We start from the raw sequence: 23,729 nt of genomic DNA on the forward strand, positions 1-23,729 counted from the left end.
AAAGGACCTGGAGTTCGAAAAAGGACCCCAAGCCCAGAAAAGGTACCCCAAACCCGAAAAAGTACCTCAAGCCCGAAAAAGAACCCCAAGCCCGAAAGAGACCCCAAGCTCGAAAAACACATCAAGACCGAAAAAGACCCCAAACCCAAAAAAGGACCCCAAGTTCTAAAAAGGATCGCAAGCCCGAAAGAGGACCCCAATCCCGAAAAAGACCCCAAGTCCGAAAAAGAGCCACAAGCCCGAAAAAGGACCCAAGGCACGAAAAAGGACCCCAAGTCCGAAAAAGGACCCCAAGCCCGAAAAAGACCCTAAGCCCGATAAAGGACCCCAAGTTCGAAAAAGGACCCCAAGCCCGAAAAAGGGCCCTAAACCCGAAAAAGTACCTCAAGCCCGAAAAAGTACTTCAAGCCCGGAAAAGACCTCAAGCTCGAAAAACTCCTCAAGACCGATGAAGACCCCAAACCCAAAAAATGACCCCAAGTTCGAAAAAGGACCCCAAGCCCGAAAAGTTCGAAAAAACCCCAGCCTGAAAAAAAATTCCAAGCCCGAAAAAGGACCGCAAAACTACACGCCTGAAAGAGGACCCCAAGTCCGAAAAAGGACCCCAAGCCCGAAAAAGGGCCCAAAACCCGAAAAAGTACCTCAAGCCCGAAAAAGTACCTCAAGCTCGAAAAAGACCCTAAGCTCGAAAAACACCCCAAGACCGAAAAAGACCCCAAGCCCAAAAAAGGACCCCAAGTTCGAAAAAGGATCCCAAGCATGAAAAAGATCCCAAGTTCGAAAAAGAACCCCAGCCTGAAAAAAGATCCCAAGCCCGAAAAAGGGCCACAAAACTACACGCCAGAAAGAGGATCCCAAGTCCGAAAAAGGATCCCAAGCCCGAAAAAATAATCCCAAGCCCGAAAAAGACCACGTGCCCGGAAAAGGAACCCACGCCTTAAAAAGCACCCCAAGCCCGAAAAAGGACGACAAGCGCAAAACAGGACCCCAAGCCCGAAAAAGACCACAAGCCCGAAAAAGGATTCCATCTTCGAAAAAGAACCCAAGCCAGAAAAACGACCATAAGTCCGAAAAGGGATCACAAGACTACAAGCCTGATAGTGTACCCCAAGCCTGAAAAAGGACCCCAATCCCAACAAAGAACCCCAAACCCGAAAAGGACCCCAATCCCGAAAAAGGACCCCATGCCCGAAAAAGGACCCCAACCTCCAAAAAGGACCCCAATCCCGAAAAGGACACCCAGCCCGAAAAAGGACTTAAAGCCCGAAACAGGATCCCAAGCCTGCAAAAGGTCCGCAAGCCCAACAAAGAACCCCAAGCCCGAAAAAGGACCCCAAGCACAAAGAATGTTCCCAAACCCAAAATGGACCCAAAGTCCGAAAAAGGGGTCAAAGCACAAAAGAGGACTCCAAACCCGAAAAATACCACAAGCCCGAAAAAGACTCCAAGCCCGAAAAAGGAGCATATGTCCGAAAAGGGACCACAAGACTACAAGCCTTAAAGTGGATCCCAAGCCCGAAAAGGACCCCAAGCCCGAAAAAGGACCTCAAACCCAAAAGAGGATCCCAAGCTTAAAAAATGACCCCAAGCCCAACAAAGAACCCCAAGTCCGAAAAAGACCCCAAGCACGAAAAAGGATCTTAAACCCAAAAAGGACCCCAAGCCCCAAAAAGGGGCCCCAGCCCGAAACAGGACCCCAAGCCCGAAAATGACCCCAAGCTCGAAAAAGACCACAAGCCAGAGAAAGGACCCGAAACCAAAAAAAGCGCCTCAAGCACGAAAATGACGACAAGCATGAAAAACGACCCCAAGCCCGAAAAGGAGCACAAACCCGAAAAACGACCCCAAGTTCGAAAAACGACCCCAAGGCCGAAAAAAACCCCAAGCCCGAAAAACACCACAAGCACGATAAAGGACCCAAGAACGAAAAAGGACCCCAAGCCAGAAAAAGGACCCCAAGTTCGAAAAAGGACCCCAAGCCAGAAAAAGGACCCAGAGTTCGAAAAAGACCACAAGCCCCAAAAAAGGCCCCAAGCCCGAAAAAGGACCCCAAGCCCGAAAAAGGACGACAATCCCAAAAAAGAACCCCACGCCCGAAAATGACCCCAAGCCTGAAAAAGGACCCCAAGTTCGAAAGAGACTCCAAGATCGAAAAAGACCCCAAGGCCGAAAAAGACCTCAAGCCCAAAAAAGGACCCCAAGTTCGAAAAATGACCCCAAGCCCGAAAAAGCACACCAAGCCCGAAAAAGACCCCAAGCCCAAAAAAGTACCTCAAGCCCGAAAAAGGACCACAAGCCCGAAAGAGGACCACAAGCCCCCAAAAGGGCCCCAAGCCTGAAAATGCACCCCAAGCCCGAAAAGGGACGACAATCCCGAAAAAGAACCCCATGCTCGAAAAAGGACCCCAAGCCTGAAAAAGGACCCCAAGCCCGAAAAAGAACGACAATCCCAAATAAGGACCCCAAACCCAAAAAAGGGCCCCAAGACCAAAAAAGGGCCCCAAGCCCCAAAAAGACCCCAAGTTCGAAAAAGACTCCAAGATCGAAATAGACCCAAAGCACGAAAAAGACCCTAAGCCCGATAAAGGACCTAGAATTCGAAAAAGGACCCCAAGCCCAGAAAAGGTACCCCAAACCCGAAAAAGTACCTCAAGCCAGAAAAAGAACCCCAAGCCCGAAAGAGACCCCAAGCTCGAAAAACACATCAAGACCGAAAAAGACCCCAAACCCAAAAAAGGACCCCAAGTTCTAAAAAGGACCGCAAGCCCGAAAGAGGACCCCAATCCCGAAAAAGACCCCAAGTCCGAAAAAGAGCCACAATCCCGAAAAAGGACCCAAGGCACGAAAAAGGACCCCAAGTCCGAAAAAGGACCCCAAGCCCGAAAAAACCCTAAGCCCGATAAAGGACCCCAAGTTCGAAAAAGGACCCCAAGCCCGAAAAAGGGCCCCAAACCCGAAAAGTACCTCAAGCCCGAAAAAGTACCTCAAGCCCGGAAAAGACCCCAAGCTCGAAAAACTCCTCAAGACCGATGAAGACCCCAAACCCAAAAAATGACCCCAAGTTCGAAAAAGGACCCCAAGCCCGAAAAGTTCGAAAAAACCCCAGCCTGAAAAAAGATCCCAAACCCGAAAAAGGACCGCAAAACTACACGCCTGAAAGAGGACCCCAAGTCCGAAAAAGGAACCCAAGCCCGAAAAAAAATCACAAGCCCGAAAAAGACCACGAGCCCGGAAAAGAAACCCACGCCTGAAAAAGTACCCCAAGCCCGAAAAAGAACGACAAGCCCAAAAAAGGACCCCAAGCCCGAAAGGACCACAAGCCCGAAAAAGGACCCCAACTTCGAAAAAGAACCCAAGCCCGAAAAACGACCATAAGTCCGAAAAGGGACCACAAGACTACAAGCCTGGAAGTGTACCCTAAGCCAGAAAACGGACCCCAAGTCCAACAAAGAACCCCAAGCCCGAAAAAGGACCCCAAGCACGAAAAAGGATCCAAAACCCAAAAAGGACCCCTAGCCCGAAAAGGGGGCCCAAGCCAGAAAAAGGACCCCGAGCACGAAAAAGCAGCCCATGCCCGAAAAAGGAATCCAAGCGTGAAAAAGGACCCCAAGCTCGAAAAAGGACCCCAAGCCCGAAAAAGGACTTTAAGCCCGAAAGAGGATCCCAAGCCTGAAAAAAAACCCTAAGCCCAACAAAAACCCGAAGCCCAAAAAAGGACTCCAAGCCAGAAAAAGAACCCAAGCCCGAAAAAGGACCATATGTCCGAAAAGGGAGCACAAGACTACAAGCCTGAAAGAGGACCCCAAGCCCGAAAAGAACCCCAAAAAATGACCCCAAGCCCAACAAAGAACCCCAAGTCCGAAACAGGACCCCAAGCACGAAAAGGGATCTTAAACCCAAAATGGATCCCAAGCCCGAAAATGGACCCCAAGACCGAAAAAGACCATAAGCCCGCAAAAGGGCCCCAAGCCTGAATAAGCTTCCCAAGCCCGAAAAAGGACGACAAGCCCAAAAAAGGACTCCAAGCCCGAAAAAGACCCCAAGCCCGAAAAAGTCCACAAGCCCGAAAGAAGACCTCAAGCCTGAAAAAGCACCCCGAGCCCGAAAAAGAACTACAAGCCCGAAACCAAGCCAAAAAAACGGACCCCAAGCCAAAAAGCGCCTCAAGCCCGAAAAATGACGACAAGCATGAAAAAGGACCCCAAGCCCGAAAAAGGAGCACAAGCCCGAAAAACGACTCCAAGTTCCAAAAACAACCCCAAGCTGGAAAAAAAGGACCCCAAGCCCGAAAAACACCACAAGCCCGAAAAAGGACCCAACAACGAAAAAGGACCCCATGCTAGAAAAAGGACCACAAGTTCGAAAAAGGACCCCCTGCTCGAAAAAGGACCCAGAGCTCGAAAAAGACAACAGCCTCAAAAAGCCCGAAAAAGGACCCCAAGCCCGAAAAAGAACGACAATCCCAAAAAAGAACCCCATGCCCGAAAAAGACCCCAAGCCTGAAAAAGGACCCCAAGTTCGAAAAAGGACCCCAAGCCCGATAAAGGACGGTAATCCCAAAAAAGGACACCAAACCCGAAAAAGGACCCCAAGCCCGAAAAGGACCCCAAGTTCGAAAAAGACTAAGATCGAAAAAGACCCCAAGCCCGCAAAAGGATCCCAAACCCGAAAAAGTACCTTCAGCCCGAAAAAGGACTTCAAGCCCGAAAAAGGCCCCCAAGCCCGAAAAGGTCCCCAAGCCCGAAAAGGGACCCCAAGCCCGAAAAGGGACCCCAAGCCCGAAAAAGGACTTCAAGCCCGAATAAGGATCCGAAGCCTGAAAAAGGACCCCAAACCCAACAAAGAACCCCAAGCCCGTAAAAGGACCCCAAGCACAAAAAAGGATCCCAAAACCAAAATGGACCCCAAGTCCGAAACAGGGGCCCTAGCTCAAAAAAGACACCAAGCCCGAAAAAGACCCCAAGCCCGAAAAAGGACCATATGTTCGAAAAGGGACCACAAGACTACAAGCCTGAAAGTGGACCCCAAGCCTGAAAAGAACCCCAAGCCCGAAAAACGACCACAAGCTCGAAATTGATCTTAAGCTTAAAAAATGACCCCAAACCCAACAAAGAACCCCAAGTCCGAAAAAGGACCCCAAGCACGAAAAAGGATCTTAAACCCGAAAAGGACCCCAAGCCCGAAAAAGGGGCCCAAGCCCGAAAAAAGACACCAAGCCCGAAAATGGACCCCAAACCCGAAAAAGACCACAAACCCGCAAAAGGGCACCAAGCCTGAATAAGCTTCCCAAGGCCGAAAAAAGGCGACAAGCCCAAAAAAGGACACCAAACCACAAAAAAAAGGAACCCAAGCCCGAAAAAGACCCCAAGCCTGAAAAAGGACCCCAAGCCCGATAAAGGACGGTAATCCCAAAAAAGGACACCAAACCCGAAAAAGGACTCCAAGCCCGAAAAGGACCCCAAGTTCGAAAAAGACTAAGATCGAAAAAGACTCCAAGCCCGCAAAAGGATCCCAAACCCGAAAAAGTACCTTCAGCCCGAAAAAGGACTTCAAGCCCGAAAAAGGCCCCCAAGCCCGAAAAGGTCCCCAAGCCCGAAAAAGGACGACGAACCCAAAAAAGGATCCCAAGCTCGAAAAAGGACCCCAAGCCCGAAAAGGGACCCCCAGCCCGAAAAGGGACCCCAAGCCCGAAAAAGGACTTCAAGCCCGAAAGAGGATCCCAAGCCTGAAAAAGGACCCCAAGCCCAACAAAGAACCCCAAGCCCGAAAAAGGACCCCAAGCACAAAAAAGGATCCCAAAACCAAAATGGACCCCAAGTCCGAAACAGGGGCCCTAGCTCAAAAAAGGACACCAAGCCCGAAAAAGACCCCAAGCCCGAAAAAGGACCATATGTTCGAAAAGGGACCACAAGACTACAAGCCTGAAAGTGGACCCCAAGCCTGAAAAAAACCCCAAGCCCGAAAAACGACCACAAGCCCGAAAGAGAATCTTAAGCTTAAAAAATGACCCCAAACCCAACAAAGAACCTTAAGTCCGAAAAAGCACCCCAAGCACGAAAAAGGATCTTAAACCCAAAAAGGACCCCAAGCCCGAAAAAGGGGCCCAAGCCCGAAAAAAGACACCAAGCCCGAAAATGGACCCCAAACCCGAAAAAGACCACAAGCCCGCAAAAGGGCACCAAGCCTGAATAAGCTTCCCAAGCCCGAAAAAAGGCGACAAGCCCAAAAAAGGACACCAAACCCGCAAAGACCCCAAGCCTGAATAAGCTTCTAAGCCAGAAAAAGGACGACAAGCCCAAAAAAGGACCCCAAGCCCGAAAGAGGACCCCAAGACTGAAAATGCACCCCGAGCCCGAAAAACGACTACAAGCCAGGAAAAGACTCCGAGCCCGAAAAAGACCACAAGCCAGAGAAAGGACTCCAAGCCAAAAAAGCGCCTCAAGCCCGAAAAATGACGACAGGCATGAAAAAGGACCCCAAGCCCAAAAAAGGAGCAAAAGCCCGAAAAACGACTCCAAGTTCGAAAAACCACCCCAAGCCCGAAAAAAACCCCAAGCCCGAAAAACACCACAAGCCCAAAAAGGACCGAGAACGAAAAAGGACCCCAAGCCAGAAAAAGGACCCCATGCTCGAAAAAGTACCCAGAGCCCGAAAAAGACCACAAGCCCCAAAAAAGGCCCAAGCCCGAAAAAGGACCCCCAGCCCGAAAAAGGACGACAATCCCAAAAAAGAACCCCAAGCCCGAAAATGACCCCAAGCCCGAAAAAGACCCGAAACCTGAAAAAGGACCCCAAGTTCGAAAAAGGACCCCAAGCACGAAAATGGACGACAATCCCAAACAGGGACCCCAAACTTAAAAAAGGACCCCAAGCCCGAAAAGGACCCCAAGTTCGAAAAGTACCTTCAGCCCAAAAAAGGACTTCAAGCCCGACAAAGACCCCAAGCTCTAAAAGCACCCCAAGACCGAAAAAGACCACAAGCCCAAAAAAGGACCCCAAGTATGGAAAAGGACCACAAGCCCGATAAAGGTCACCAAGCCCGAAAAAGACCCCGAGCCCAAAAAAGTACCTCAAGCCCGAAAAAGGACCCCAATCCCGAAAAAGACCCCAAAACCGAAAATGGACCCCAATGCCGAAAATGACCCCAAGCCCGAAAAAGGGGCCGAAGCGCGAAAATGGACCCCAAGCCTGAAAAAGCACCTCAAGCCTAAAAAAGGACCCCAAGCTCGAAAAAGGACCCAGAGCCCGAAAAAGACCACAAGCCCAAAAAACGGCCACAAGCCCGAAAAAGGACCCCCAGCCCGAAAAAGGACGACAATGCCAAAAAAGGACCCCAAGCCCCCAAAAGACCCCAAGCCTGAAATAGGACCTCAAGTTCGAAAAAGGACCCCAAACCCGAAAATGGCTGACAATCCCAAAAAAGGAACCTAATCCCAAAAAAGGACCCCAACCACGAAAAAGACCCCAAGTTCGAAAAAGTACCTTCAACTTAAAAATGGACTTCAAGCCCGACAAAGACCCCAAGCTCTACAAGCACCCCAAGATCGAAAAAGACCCCAAGCCCAAGAAAGGACCCCAAGTTCGAAAAAGGACCCCAAGCCCGAAAAAGGTCACCAAGCCCGAAAGAGACCCCAAGCCCAAAAATGGACCCCAAGCCCGAAAAAGCACCACAAGCCCGAAAAAGGACTCCAAGCCCGAAAATGGACTACAAGCCGGAAAAAGTACCACAAGACTACAAGATTTAAAGATCACCCCAGGCCCGAAAAAGGACCACAAGCCCGAAAAATGAACCCAAGCCCGAAAAAGAACTACAAGCCCGAAAAAGGTCTACAAACCCGAAAAAGAACTAACCCCCGTAGAAGACCCCAAACCCGTAAAAGGACCCCAAGCACGAAAAAGTTTCCCAAGCCTGAAAAAGAACCCCAAGCCTGAAAAAGTACCCCAAGCCCAAAAAGGAACACAAGCCCGCAAAAGGACACCAAGCCCGAAAAAGTACCCCAAGCACGAAAAAGGACCCACGGAAAAGGAACCCAAGCCAGAAAAAAACCCCAAGCCCGAAAAAGGACCCCTAGCCCGAAAAAGGACCCCTAGCCCGAAAAAGGACCCCTAGCCCGAAAAACGACACCAAGCCCGACAAAGAACCCCAATCCCGAAAAAGGCCCCAAGCCTGAAAAAGATCCCATGTTTCAAAAAGGACCCCAAGCCCGAAAAAGGACCCCAAGCCCCGGAAAAGGAACTCAAGCCTGAAAAGTGACCCCAAGCCCGAAAAAGGACCCCAAGCCCGAAAAGAACCATAAGCCCGAAAAAGGACCACAAGTTCGAAAAAGAACCCAAGCCTGAAAAAAGATCCCAAGCCCGAAAAAGGACAACAAATCTACAAGCTTAAAAGATGACCCCAAGTCCGAAAAGGACCCCAAACCCGAAAAAAGACCCCAAGCCCCGAAAAAGGAACACAAGCGAGAAAAGGGACCCCAAGCACAAAAAAAGATCCGAAGCCCGAAAAAAGATCACGAGCCCGTAAAAGTGCACCAAGCCTGAAAAAGCACACCAACCCGAAAAAGGACACGAAGCCCGAAAAAGAACGACAAGCCCAAAAAAGGACCCAAAGATCCCAAATCCAAAAAGGACTACAAGCCCGGAAAATGATCCCAAGCCCGAAAAAGGACCCCAAGCCCGAAAAAGACCCCAAGCCCGAAAAAGTACCCCAAACCCGAAAAAGTACATTCAGACCGAAAAAGGACTTCCAGCCTGAAAAAGACCCCAAGCTCGAAAACCACCCCAAGCCCTAAAAAAAACCCCAAGACCAAAAAAGGACCCTAAGTTCGAAAAAGGACCCCAAGCCCGAAAAACGACACCAAGCCAGAAAAAGACCCAAAGCCCAAAAAAGTACCTCAAGCCCGAATAGGACCTTAAGCCCGAAAAAGGACCCCAAGCCCGCAAAAGACCTTAAGCCCGAAAAAGGTGCCCCAAGCCCGAAAAAGGAGCCCAAGCCCGAAAAAGGGGACGAAAAAGGCCCCAAGCCCGAAAAAGGATCCCAAGCCGAAAAAGGAATCCAAGCCTGAAAAAGCACCCCAAGCCTGAAAAAGCACCCCATGCCCGAAAAAGGATAACAAGCCCTAAAAAGGACACCAAGCCCGAAAAAGGACCCAAAGTTCGAAAAAGGACCCCAAGCCCGAAAAAGCACCACAAGCCAGAAAAAGGACAACAAGACTAAAAGCTTGAAAGAGTACCCCAAGCCCGAAAAGGACTACAATCCCGACAAAGGACTACAAGCCCGAAAAAGGACCCAAGCGTGAAAAAGACCCCAAGTCCGAAAAAGGACCCCAAGCCCGAAAAACGATCCCAAGCCTGAAAAAGAACCCCAAGCCCGAAAAAGACCACAAGCCCGAAAAAGGACCCCAAGCCTACAAAAGTACCTGAAGCCTGAAAAAGGACGACAAGCCCAAAAAGGACCCAAGCCCGAAAAAGGACACCAAGCCCGAAAGAGGAGCCCAAGCCCGATAAAGGGGCCGAAGCCCGTAAAAAATCACGAGCCCGCAAAAATGCACCTAGCCTGAACAAGCACACCAACCCTAAAACGGACACCAAGCCCGAAAAAAGACGACAAGCCCAAAAAAGGACTCCTAGCCCGAAAAAGGATCCATAACCCAAAAAGGACCCCAAGCCCGAAAAATGACCCCAAGCCCGAAAAGACCCCAAGCCCTAAAAAATGTCACGAGCCCGCAAAAGTGCACCAAGCCTGAAAAAGCACACTAAGCCAGAAAAAGGACCCCAAGCCCGAAAAACACACCAAGCATGAAAAGGACCCTAAGCCCGAAAAAGGACCCCAAGCCCAACAAAGAACTTCAAGCCCGAAAAAGGATCCTAAGCCCAAATAAGGATTCCAAGCCCGATAAAGGACCACAAGCCCGAAAGAGGACCCCAAGCCCAAAAGAGGACCCTAAGATCGAAAAAGAACCCAAGCCTGAAAAAAGATCCCAAGCTCAAAAAAGGACCACAAAACTGCAAGCTGAAAAGAGTACCCCATGCCCGAAAAAGGATCCCAAGCCCGAAAAAGAACTGCAAGCCCGAAAAAGGACATCAAGTTCGAAAAAGGGCCCCAAGCCCGAAAAAGGACCCCAAGCTTTGAAAATGACATCCAGATCGAAAAAGTACCCCAAATCCGAAAAAGGTCCCCAAGCACAACAAAGGCCCCGAAGCCCGAAAAGGCCCTCAAGCCCGAAAAAGGACGACAAGCCCAAAAAAGAATCCCAAGCCCGAAAAAGACACCAAGCCCAAAAAAGCACCCCAAACTCGAAAAAGGACCCCAAGCCCGAAAAGGACTTCAAGCCCGAAAGAGGATCCCAAGCCTGAAAAAGCACCCCAATCCCAACAAAGAAACCCAAGCCCGAAAAAGGACCCCAAGCACAAAAACGATCCCAAACCCAAAATGGACCCCAAATCCGAAAATGGGACCCTAGCCCTAAAAAGGACCCCAAGCCCGTAAAAGGACCATATGTCCGAAAAGGGACCACAAGACTACAAGCCTGAAAGTGGACCTCAAGCTCGAAAAGGTCCCTAAGCCCGAAAGAGGACCTCAAGCCCGAAAGAGGATCCCAAGCTTAAAAAATGACCCCAAGCCTGACAAAGAACACCAAGTCCGAAAAAGGACCCCAAGCACGAAAAAGGATCTTAAACCCAATAAGGGCCCCAAGCCCGAAAAAGGGGCCCAAGCCAGAAAAAGGACCCCAAGCCCGAAAATGAACCCCAAGCCCGAAAAAGACAAGCCTGCAAAAGGACCCCAAGCCTGAATAAGTTTCCCAAGCCCGAAAATGGATCCCAAGCCCAAAAAAGGACCCCACGCCCGAAAAAGACCCCAAGCCTGAATAAGCTTCCAAGCCCGAAAAAGGACGACAAGCCCAAAAAAGGACCCTAATCCCGAAAATGTCAACAAGCCCGAAAGAGGACCCCAAGCCTTATAAAGCACCCCGAGCCCAAAGAACAACTACAAGCCCGAAAAAGACCCCAAGCCCGAAAAAGACCACAAGCCAGAGAAAAGACCCCAAGCCAAAAAAAAACGCCTCAAGCCCGAAAAATGACGACAAGCATGACAAAGGACCCAAAGCCCGAAAAAGGAGCCCAAGTTCGAAAAACGACTCCAAGTCCGAAAAAAACACAAGCCCGAAAAATCCCCAAGCCCGAAAAACACCACAAGCCCGAAAAAGGACCCAAGAACGAAAAAGGACCCCAAGCCAGAAAAAAGACTATAAGTTCGAAAAAGGACCCCAAGCTCGAAAAAGGGCCCAGAGCCTGAAAAAGACCACAAGCCCGAAAAAGGAAACCAAGCCCGAAAAAGGACGACAATCCCAAAAAAGGACCTCAAGCCAAAAAAAGACCCCAAGCCTGAAAAAGGACCCCAAGACCGAAAAGGACCCCAAGACCGAAATAGGACACCAAGCCCGAAAAAGCACCACAAGCCCGAAAAAGGACCTTAAGCTCGAAAATGGACTACAAGCCCGACAAAGTACCACAAGACTACAAGATTGAAAAATTACCCCAAGCCCGAAAAGGACTCCAAGCCCGAAGAAGGACCACAAGCCCGAAAAATGAACCCAAGCCCGAAAAACAACTACAAGCCCGAAAAAGGATCCTAAGCCCAAATAAGGATTCCAAGCCCGATAAAGGACCACAAGCCCGAAAGAGGACCCCAAGCCCAAAAGAGGACCCTAAGATCGAAAAAGAACCCAAGCCTGAAAAAAGATCCCAAGCTCAAAAAAGGACCACAAAACTGCAAGCTGAAAAGAGTACCCCATGCCCGAAAAAGGATCCCAAGCCCGAAAAAGAACTGCAAGCCCGAAAAAGGACATCAAGTTCGAAAAAGGGCCCCAAGCCCGAAAAAGGACCCCAAGCTTGAAAAGGACCCCAAGTTTGAAAATGACATCAAGATCGAAAAAGTACCCCAAATCCGAAGAAGGTCCCCAAGCACGACAAAGGCCCCCAAGCCAGAAAAGGCCCTCAAGCCCGAAAAAGGACGACAAGCCCAAAAAAGAATCCCAAGCCCGAAAAAGACACCAAGCCCAAAAAAGCACCCCAAACTCGAAAAAGGACCCCAAGCCCGAAAAGGACTTCAAGCCCGAAAGAGGATCCCAAGCCTGAAAAAGGACCCCAATCCCAACAAAGAAACCCAAGCCCGAAAAAGGACCCCAAGCACAAAAACGATCCCAAACCCAAAATGGACCCCAAGTCCGAAAATGGGACCCTAGCCCTAAAAAGTACCCCAAGCCCGTAAAAGGACCATATGTCCGCAAAGGGACCACAAGACTACAAGCCTGAAAGTGGACCCCAAGCTCGAAAAGGTCCCTAAGCCCGAAAAAGGACCTCAAGCCCGAAAGAGGATCCCAAGCTTAAAAAATGACCCCAAGCCTGACAAAGAACACCAAGTCCGAAAAAGGACCCCAAGCACGAAAAAGGATCTTAAACCCAATAAGGACCCCAAGCCCGAAAAAGGGGCCCAAGCCAGAAAAAGGACCCCAAGCCCGAAAATGAACCCCAAGCCCGAAAGAGACAAGCCTGCAAAAGGACCCCAAGCCTGAATAAGTTTCCCAAGCCCGAAAATGGACCCCAAGCCCAAAAAAAGAACCCCAAGCCCGAAAAAGACCCCAAGCCTGAATAAGCTTCCAAGCCCGAAAAAGGACGACAAGCCCAAAAAAGGACCCTAATCCCGAAAATGTCAACAAGACCGAAAGAGGACCCCAAGCCTGATAAAGCAGGGTCCGCCCAAAGAACAACTACAAGCCCGAAAAAGACCCCAAGCCCGAAAAAGACCACAAGCCAGAGAAAAGACCCCAAGCCAAAAAAAACGCCTCAAGCCCGAAAAATGACGACAAGCATGATAAAGGACCCCAAGCCCGAAAAAGGAGCCCAAGTTCGAAAAACGACCCCAAGTCCGAAAAAAAACACAAGCCCGAAAAATCCCCAAGCCCGAAAACACCACAAGCCCGAAAAAGGACCCAAGAACGAAAAAGGACCCCAAGCTCGAAAAAGTTCCCAGAGCCTGAAAAAGACCACAAGCCCGAAAAAGGAAACCAAGCCCGAAAAAGGACGACAATCCCAAAAAAGGACCTCAAGCCAAAAAAAGACCCCAAGCCTGAAAAAGGACCCCAAGACCGAAAAGGACCCCAAGACCGAAATAGGACACCAAGCCCGAAAAAGCACCACAAGCCCGAAAAAGGACCTTAAGCTCGAAAATGGACTACAAGCCCGACAAAGTACCACAAGACTACAAGATTGAAAAATTACCCCAAGCCCGAAAAGTACTCCAAGCCCGAAGAAGGACCACAAGCCCGAAAAATGAACCCAAGCCCGAAAAACAACTACAAGCCCGAAAAAGGACTACAAGCGCGAAAAGGACTACAAGCCCAGAAAAGGACCCATGCCCGGAGAAGACCCCAAGTCCGAAAAAGGATCCCAAACCTGAAAAAGAACCCCAAGCCCGAAAAAGATCCCAAGCCCGAAAAAGACCACAAGCCCGAAAAAGTACCCAAGCCAGAAAAAGTACCCCAAGCCCAAAAAGGACTCCAAGCCCAAAATAAGACACCAAGCCCGAAAAGGACCCCAAGCACGAAAAAGAACCCCAAGCCTGAAAAAGTACCCCAAGCCTGAAAAAGGACTCGAAGCCTGAAAAAGCACCCAAAGCACAAAAAACGACCCCAAGAACGCAAAAGACCACAAGATTGAAGAAAGACCCCAAGCCCGAAAAAGGACCACAAGCCCGAAAAAGCAGCCCAAGCCCGAAAAAGGACCCAAACTCGAAAAATACCACAAGCCCGCAGAAGGGCCCCAGCCTGAAAAATCACTCCAAGCCCGAAAAAGGAAGCCAAACCCGAAAAAGACCCCAAGCCCGAAAAAGGACTCCAAGCTGGAAAAAGCACCCAAAGCCCGAAAAAGGACGACAAGCCTGACAAAGACCACAAGCGCGAAAAAGGACCCTAAGCCTTCAAAAGCAGCTCAAGCCCGAAAAACAACCACAAGCCTGAAAAAGGACCCCAAGCATGAAAAAGACCACATGCACGAAAAAGAACCCCAAGCACGAAAAAGGACCCTTAGTTCGAAAAAGGACACCAAGCCCGATAAAAACCCCAAGCCCGAAAAACACAACAAGTTCGAAAAGCACAAAAAGCTCGAAAAAGGACCCCAAGCCCGAAAAAGGACCCCAAGCACGAAAAGGACTCTAAGCACGAAAAAGAACCCCAAGAACGAAAAAGGAACCCAATCCTGAAAAAGGACCCCAAATCCGAAAAAGGACACCAAGCCTGAAGAAGGACCCCAAGCCTGAAAAAGGATCCGAAGCCTGAAAAAGCACCCAAAGCCCAAAAAACGACCCCAAGCCCGAAAAAACCACAAGATTGAAGAAGGACCCCAAATCCGGAAAAGGACCACAAGCCCGAAAAAGGACCCCAAGCCCGAAAAAGAGGCCCAAGCCCTAAAAAGTACCCTAAGCCCGAAAAAGGACCCCAAACTCAAAAAAGACCACAAGCCCGCAAAAGGGCCCCAAGCCTGAAAAATCACTTCAAGCTGGAAAAAGAATAACAAGCCCAAAAACGGAAGCCAAACCCGAAAAAGACCCTAACCCCGAAAAAGGACCCCAAGTTCGAAAAAGGACCCCAAGTCCGAAAAAGGACCCCAAGCCCGGAAAAGAACCCCAAGCCCGGAAAAGGACCACAAGTCCGAAAAAGGACCCCAAGCTTGAAAAAGCACCAAAGCCCGAAAAGGGACGACAAGCCTGACAAAGACCACAAGCGCGAAAAAGGACCCTAAGCCTCCAAAAGCTTCTCAAGCCCGAAAAACTAAGACAAGCCTGAAAAAGGACCACAAGCCTGAAAAAGGACCACAAGCCCGAAAATGACCACAAGTTCCAAAATGGACCCCAAGCCCGAAAAACACAAGCCCGAGAAGCACAAAAAGCCCGAAAAAGGACCCCAAGCCCGAAAAAGGACCCCAAGCTCGAAAAGGGCTCTAAGCCCGAAAAAGACCCCAAGCACAAAAAAGGACCCCAAGCCCGAAAAAGGACCCCAAACCCGAAAAAGGACCCCCAGCCCGAAAAAAACCCAAGTCCAAAAAATGGACTCCTAGCTCAAAAAGTGATCCCAAGCCCTAAAAAGGACACAAAGCCCGAAAAAATCCCAAGCCTGAAAAGGACCACGAACCCGGAAGAGAAACTTAAGCCTGAAAAAGCATCTTAAGCCCAAAAAAGGACGACATGCCCAACAAAGAACCACTAGCCCAAAAAGGACCCCAAGCCCGAAAAAGGACCCCAACTTCGAAAAAGGACCCAAGCCCGAAGAAGGACCATAAGCCCGAAAAGGGACCACAAGACTACAGCCTGAAAGTAGACCACATGCCGAAACCACTTGCCACCACCGAAAAGGATCCCAAGCCCCAAAAAGGACCCCAAGCCCGAAAAACGACCCCAAGCCCGAAGAAGGACCCCAGGCCCGAAAAAGGACCCCAAGCCCGAAAAGGGACCCCAAGCCCGAAAAAGGACCACAAGCCCGAAAGAAGATCCCAAGCCCGAAAAAGGCCCCAAACCCAACAAAGAATCCCAAGCCCGAAAAAGGACCCCAAGCCCGAAAATGTCCACAAGCCCGACAGAGGACCCAAGCCTGACAGAGCACCCCGAGCCCGAAAAAGGACTACAAGCCCGAAAAAGCGCCCAGCCCGAAAAAGACCACAAGCCCGTAAATGGACCCCAAGCCTAAAAAAGCACTTCAAGCTCGAAAAATGACGACAAGCTTGAAAAAGGACCCCAAGCCCGAAAGAGGACCACAAGCCCGAAAAAGAACCCCAAGTTCGAAAAACGACCCCTGTCCCGAAAAAGGAACCCAAGCCAGAAAAACACCACAGGCCCGAAAAAGGACCCCAAGCACGAAAAAGGACCACAAACCCGAAAAAGGACCACAAGCACGAAAAAGACCACAAGCCCCCAAAAGGGCCTCAAGCCTTAAAAACCACCCCAAGCACGAAAAGGGACGACAATCTCGAAAAAGGAACCCAAGCCTGAAAATGGACCACAAGCCCGAAAAAGGACGACAATCCCAAATAAGGACTCCAAACCCGAAAAAGGGCTCCAAGACCGAAAAAGATTCCAAGATCGAAAAAGACCCAAAGCACGAAAAAGACCCTAAGCCCGATAAAGGACCTAGAGTTCGAAAAAGGACCCCAAGCCCAGAAAATGGAATGGAAAAAATGGAAACAGGATCCCAAGCCTGCAAAAGGTCCGCAAGCCCAACAAAGAACCCCAAGCTCGAAAAAGGACCCCAAGCACAAAGAATGTTCCCAAACCCAAAATGGACCCCAAGTCCGAAAAAGGGGTCAAAGCACAAAAAAGGACCCCAAACCCGAAAAAGACCACAAGCCCGAAAAAGACTCCAAGCCCGAAAAAGGAGCATATGTCCGAAAAGGGACCACAAGACTACAAGCCTTAAAGTGGATCCCAAGCCCGAAAAGGACCCCAAGCCCGAAAAAGGACCTCAAACCCAAAAGAGGATCCCAAGCTTAAAAAATGACCCCAAGCCCAACAAAGAACCCCAAGTCCGAAAAAGACCCCAAGCACGGAAAAGGATCTTAAACCCAAAAAGGACTACAAGCCCCAAAAAGGGGCCCAAGCCCGAAACAGGACCCCAAGCCCGAAAATGACCCCAAGCCCGAAAACGACCACAAGCCAGAGAAAGGACCCAAAACCAAAAAAAGCGCCTCACGCCCGAAAATGACGACAAGCATGAAAAACGACCCCAAGCCCGAAAAAGGAGCACAAGCCCGAAAAACGACCCCAAGTTCGAAAAACGACCCCAAGGCCGAAAAAAACCCCAAGCCCGAAAAACACCACAAGCACGATAAAAGACCCAAGAACGAAAAAGGACCCCAAGCCAGAAAAAGGACCCCAAGTTCGAAAAAGGACCCAGAGTTCGAAAAAGACCACAAGCCCCAAAAAAGGCCCCAAGCCCGAAAAAGGACCCCAAGCCCGAAAAAGGACGACAATCCCAAAAAAGAACCCCACGCCCGAAAAAGACCCCAAGCCTGAAAAAGGACCCCAAGTTCGAAAGAGACTCCAAGATCGAAAAAGACCCCAAGGCCGAAAAAGACCTCAAGCCCAAAAAAGGACCCCAAGTTCGAAAAAGGACCCCAAGCCCGAAAAAGCACACCAAGCCCGAAGAAGACCCCAAGCCCAAAAAAGGACCTCAAGCCTGAAAAAGGACCACAAGCCCGAAAGAGGACCACAAGCCCCCAAAAGGGCCCCAAGCCTGAAAATGCACTCCAAGCCCGAAAAGGGACGACAATCCCGAAAAAGAACCCCAAGCTCGAAAAAGGACCCCAAGCCTGAAAAAGGACCCCAAGCCCGAAAAAGAACGACAATCCCAAATAAGGACCCCAAACCCAAAAAAGGGCCCCAAGACCAAAAAAGGGCCCCAAGTCCCAAAAAGACCCCAAGTTCGAAAAAGACTCCAAGATCGAAATAGACCCAAAGCACGAAAAAGACCCTAAGCCCGATAAAGGACCTAGAGTTCGAAAAAGGACCCCAAGCCCCGAAAAGGTACCCCAAACCCGAAAAAGTACCTCAAGCCCGAAAAAGAACCCCAAGCCCGAAAGAGACCCCAAGCTCGAAAAACACATCAAGACCGAAAAAGACCCCAAACCCAAAAAAGGACCCCAAGTTCTAAAAAGGACCGCAAGCCCGAAAGAGGACCCCAATCCCGAAAAAGATCCCAAGTCCGAAAAAGAGCCACAAGCCCGAAAAAGGACCCAAGGCACGAAAAAGGACCCCAAGTCCGAAAAAGGACCTCAAACCCGAAAAAGTACCTCAAGCCCGAAAAAGTACCTCAAGCCCGGAAAAGACCTCAAGCTCGAAAAACTCCTCAAGACCGATGAAGACCCCAAACCCAAAAAATTACCCCAAGTTCGAAAAAGGACCCCAAGCCCGAAAAGTTCGAAAAAACCCCAGCCTGAAAAAAGATCCCAAGCCCGAAAAAGGACCGCAAAACTACACGCCTGAAAGAGGACCCCAAGTCCGAAAAAGGAACCCAAGCCCGAAAAAAAAATCTCAAGCCCGCAAAAGACCACGAGCCCGAAAAAGAAACCCACGCCTGAAAAAGTACCCCAAGCCCGAAAAAGAACGACAAGCCCAAAAAAGGACCCCAAGCCCGAAAAAGACCACAAGCCCGAAAAAGGACCCCAACTTCGAAAAAGAACCCAGAGAACTTCGAAGCCAGAAAACGGACCCCAAGTCCAACAAAGAACCCCAAGCCCGAAAAAGGACCCCAAGCACGAAAAAGGACCCCAAGCACGAAAAAGGATCCAAAACCCAAAAAGTACCCCAAGCCCGAAAAGGGGGCCCAAGCCAGAAAAAGGACCCCGAGCACGAAAAAGCAGCCAATGCCCGAAAAAGGAATCCAAGCGTGAAAAAGGACCCCAAGCTCGAAAAAGGACTCCAAGCCCGAAAAAGGACTTTAAGCCCGAAAGAAGATCCCAAGCCTGAAAAAAAAACCCTAAGTCCAACAAAAAACCCGAAGCCCAAAAAAGGACTCCAAGCCCGAAAAAGGACCATATGTCCGAAAAGGGAACACAAGACTACAAGCCTGAAAGAGGACCACAAGCCCGAAAAGAACCCCAAAAAATGACCCCAAGCCCAACAAAGAACCCCAAGTCCGAAACAGGACCCCAAGCACGAAAAGGGATCTTAAACCCAAAAGGGATCCCAAGCCCGAAAATGGACCCCAAGACCGAAAAAGACCATAAGCCCGCAAAAGGGCCCCAAGCCTGAATAAGCTTCCCAAGCCCGAAAAAGGACGACAAGCCCAAAAAAGGACCCCAAGCCCGAAAAAGTCCACAAGCCCGGAAGAGGACCTCAAGCCTGAAAAAGCACCCCGAGCCCGAAAAAGAACTACAAGCCCGAAACCAAGCCAAAAAAACGGACCCCAAGCCAAAAAGCGCCTCAAGCATGAAAAATGACGACAAGCATGAAAAAGGACCCCAAGCCCGAAAAAGGAGCACAAGCCCGAAAAACGACTCCAAGTTCCAAAAACAACCCCAAGCTGGAACTAAAGGACCCCAAGTTCGCAGAAAAAGAACCACAAGTTCGAAAAAGGACCCCCTGCTCGAAAAAGGACCGAGAGCTCGAAAAAGACAACAGCCCCAAAAAGGGCCCCAAGCCCGAAAAAGGACCCCAAGCCCGAAAAAGAACGACAATCCCAAAAAAGAACCCCATGCCCGAAAAAGACCCCAAGCCTGAAAAAGGACTCCAAGTTCGAAAAAGGACCCCAAGCCCGATAAAGGACGGTAATCCCAAAAAAGGACACCAAACCCGAAAAAGGACGCCAAGTTCGAAAAAGACTAAGATCGAAAAAGACCCCAAGCCCGCAAAAGGATCCCAAACCCGAAAAAGTACCTTCAGCCCGAAAAAGGACTTCAAGCCCGAAAAAAGCCCCCAAGCCCGAAAAGGACCCCAAACCCGAAAAAGGACGACGAACCCAAAAAAGGATCCCAAGCTCGAAAAAGGACCCCAAGCCCGAAAAGGGACCCCAAGCCCGAAAAGGGACCCCAAGCCCGAAAAGGGACCCCAAGCCCGAAAAAGGACTTCAAGCCCGAAAGAGGATCCCAAGCCTGAAAAAGGACCCCAAGCCCAACAAAGAACCCCAAGCCCGAAAAAGGACCCCAAGCACAAAAAAGGATCTCAAAACCAAAATGGACCCCAAGTCCGAAACAGGGGCCCTACCTCAAAAAAGGACACCAAGTCCGAAAACAGACCCCAAGCCCGAAAAAGGACCATATGTTCGAAAAGGGACCACAAGACTACAAGCCTGAAAGTGGACTTCAAGCCTGAAAAGAACCCCAAGCCCGAAAAACGACCACAAGCCCGAAAGAGGATCTTAAGCTTAAAAAATGACCCCAAACCCAACAAAGAACCCCAAGCCCGAAAAAGGACCCCAAGCACGAAAAAGGATCTTAAACCCAAAAAGGACCCCAAGCCCGAAAAAGGGGCCCAAGCCCGAAAAAAGACACCAAGTCCGAAAATGGACCCCAAACCCGAAAAGACCACAAGCCCGCAAAAGGGCACCAAGCCTGAATAAGCTTCCCAAGCCCGAAAAAAGGCGACAAGCCCAAAAAAGGACACCAAACCCGAAAAAGACCCCAAGCCTGAATAAGCTTCTAAGCCAGAAAAAGGGCGACAAGCCCAAAAAAGGACCCCAAGCCCGAAAGAGGACCCCAAGACTGAAAATGCACCCCGAGCCCGAAAAACGACTACAAGCCAGAAAAAGACTCCGAGCCCGAAAAAGACCACAAGCCAGAGAAAGGACTCCAAGCCAAAAAAGCGCCTCAAGCCCGAAAAATGACGACAGGCATGAAAAACGACCCCAAGCCCAAAAAAGGAGCAAAAGCCCAAAAAACGACTCCAAGTTCGAAAAACGACCCCAAGGCCGAAAAAAAACCCCAAGCCCGAAAAACACAAGCATGATAAAGGACCCAAGAACGAAAAAGGACCCCAAGCCAGAAAAAGGACCCCAAGTTCGAAAAAGGACCACAAGCCAGAAAAAGGACCCAGAGTTCGAAAAAGACCACAAGCCCCAAAAAAGGCCCCAAGCCCGAAAAAGGACCCCAAGCCCGAAAAAGGATGACAATTCCAAAAAAGAACCCCACGCCCGAAAAAGACCCCAAGCCTGAAAAAGGACCCCAAGTTCGAAAGAGACTCCAAGATCGAAAAAGACCCCAAGGCCGAAAAAGACCTCAAGCCCAAAAAAGGACCCCAAGTTCGAAAAATGACCCCAAGCCCGAAAAAGCACACCAAGCCCGAAGAAGACCCCAAGCCCAAAAAAGTAAATCAAGCCCGAAAAAGGACCACAAGCCCGAAAGATGACCACAAGCCCCCAAAAGGGCCCCAAGCCTGAAAATGCACCCCAAACCCGAAAAGGGACGACAATCCCGAAAAAGAACCCCAAGCTCGAAAAAGGACCGCAAGCCTGAAAAAGGACCCCAAGCCCGAAAAAGAACGACAATCCTTAATAAGGACCCCAAACCCAAAAAAGGGCCCCAAGACCAAAAAAGGGCCCCAAGCCCCAAAAAGACCCCAAGTTCGTAAAAGACTCCAAGATCGAAATAGACCCAAAGCACGAAAAAGACCCTAAGCCCGATAAAGGACCTAGAGTTCGAAAAAGGACCCCAAGCCCAGAAAAGGTACCCCAAACCCGAAAAAGTACCTCAAGCCCGAAAAAGAACCCCAAGCCCGAAAGAGACCCCAAGCTCGAAAAACACATCAAGACCGAAAAAGACCCCAAACCCAAAAAAGGACCCCAAGTTCTAAAAAGGACCGCAAGCCCGAAAGAGGACCCCAATCCCGAAAAAGACCCCAAGTCCGAAAAAGAGCCACAAGCCCGAAAAAGGACCCAAGGCACGAAAAAGGACCCCAAGTCCGAAAAAGGACCCCAAGCCCGAAAAAACCCTAAGCCCGATAAAGAACCCCAAGTTCGAAAAAGGACCCCAAGCCCGAAAAAGGGCCCCAAACCCGAAAAAGTACCTCAAGCCCGAAAAAGTACCTCAAGCCCGGAAAAGACCCCAAGCTCGAAAAACTCCTCAAGACCGATGAAGACCCCAAACCCAAAAAATGACCCCAAGTTCGAAAAAGGACCCCAAGCCCGAAAAGTTCGAAAAAACCCCAGCCTGAAAAAAGATCCCAAACCCGAAAAAGGACCGCAAAACTACACGCCTGAAAGAGGACCCCAAGTCCGAAAAAGGAACCCAAGCCCGAAAAAAAAATCTCAAGCCCGAAAAAGACCACGAGCCCGGAAAAGAAACCCACGCCTGAAAAAGTACCCCAAGCCCGAAAAAAACGACAAGCCCAAAAAGGACCCCAAGCCCGAAAAAGACCACAAGCCCGAAAAAGGACCCCAACTTCGAAAAAGAACCCAAGCCCGAAAAACGACCATAAGTCCGAAAAGGGACCACAAGACTACAAGCTTGAAAGTGTACCCTAATCCAGAAAACGGACCCCAAGTCCAACAAAGAACCCCAAGCCCGAAAAAGGACCCCAAGCACGAAAAAGGATCAAAAACCCAAAAAGGACCCCAAGCCCGAAAAGGGGGCCCAAGCCAGAAAAAGGACTCCGAGCACGAAAAAGCCGCCCATGCCCGAAAAAGGAATCCAAGCGTGAAAAAGGACCCCAAGCTCGAAAAAGGACCCCAAGCTCGAAAAAGGACTTTAAGCCCGAAAGGGGATCCCAAGCCTGAAAAAAACCCTAAGCCCAACAAAAACCCGAAGCCCAAAAAAGGACTCCAAGCCAGAAAAAGACCCCAAGCCCGAAAAAGGACCATATGTCCGAAAAGGGAGCACAAGACTACAAGCCTGAAAGAGGACCCCAAGCCCGAAAAGAACCCCAAAAAATGACCCCAAGCCCAACAAAGAACCCCAAGTCCGAAACAGGACTCTAAGCACGAAAAGGGATCTTAAACCCAAAATGGATCCCAAGCCCGAAAAAGGACCCCAAGACCGAAAAAGACCATAAGCCCGCAAAAAAGCCCCAAGCCTGAATAAGCTTCCCAAGCCCGAAAAAGGACGACAAGCCCAAAAAAGGACCCCAAGCCCGAAAAAGACCCCAAGCCCGAAAAAGTCCACAAGCCCTAAAGAAGACCTCAAGCCTGAAAAAGCACCCCGAGCCCGAAAAAGAACTGCAAACCCAAAACCAAGCCAAAAAAACGGACCCCAAGCCAAAAAGCGCCTCAAGCCCGAAAAATGACGACAAGCATGAAAAAGGACCCCAAGCCCGAAAAAGGAGCACAAGCCCGAAAAACGACTCCAAGTTCCAAAAACAACCCCAAGCTGGAAGAAAAGAACCCCAAGCCTGAAAAACACGACAAGCCCGAAAAAGGACCCAATAACGAAAAAGGACCCCATGCCAGAAAAAGGACCACAAGTTCGAAAAAGGACCCCCTGCTCGAAAAAGGACCGAGAGCTCGAAAAAGACAACAGCCCAAAAAGGGCCCCAAGCCCGAAAAAGGACCCCAAGCCCGAAAAAGAACGACAATCCCAAAAAAGAACCCCATGCCCGAAAAAGACCCCAAGCCTGAAAAAGGACCCCAAGTTCGAAAAAGGACCCCAAGCCCGATAAAGGACGGTAATCCCAAAAAAGGACACCAAACCCGAAAAAGGACCCCAAGCCCGAAAAGGACCCCAAGTTCGAAAAAGACTAAGATCGAAAAAGACCCCAAGCCCGCAAAAGGATCCCAAACCCGAAAAAGTACCTTCAGCCCGAAAAAGGACTTCAAGCCCGAAAAAGGCCCCCAAGCCCGAAAAGGTCCCCAAGCCCGAAAAGGGACCCCAAGCCCGAAAAGGGACGCCAAGCCCGAAAAAGGACTTCAAGCCCGAAAGAGGATCCCAAGCCTGAAAAAGGACCCCAAGCCCAACAAAAACCCCAAGCCCGAAAAAGGACCCCAAGCACAAAAAAGGATCCCAAAACCAAAATGGACCCCAAGTCCGAAACAGGGGCCCTAGCTCAAAAAAGACACCAAGCCCGAAAAAGACCCCAAGCCCGAAAAAGGAACATATGTTCGAAAAGGGACCACAAGACTACAAGCCTGAAAGTGGACCCCAAGCCTGAAAAGAACCCCAAGCCCGAAAAACGACCACAAGCCCGAAAGAGGATCTTAAGCTTAAAAAATGACCCCAAACCCAACAAAGAACCCCAAGTCCGAAAAAGGACCCCAAGCA

The sequence above is a fragment of the Topomyia yanbarensis genome, chromosome 3 (genome assembly GCF_030247195.1).
Source record: "Topomyia yanbarensis strain Yona2022 chromosome 3, ASM3024719v1, whole genome shotgun sequence".
Taxonomy (NCBI): domain Eukaryota; kingdom Metazoa; phylum Arthropoda; class Insecta; order Diptera; family Culicidae; genus Topomyia; species Topomyia yanbarensis.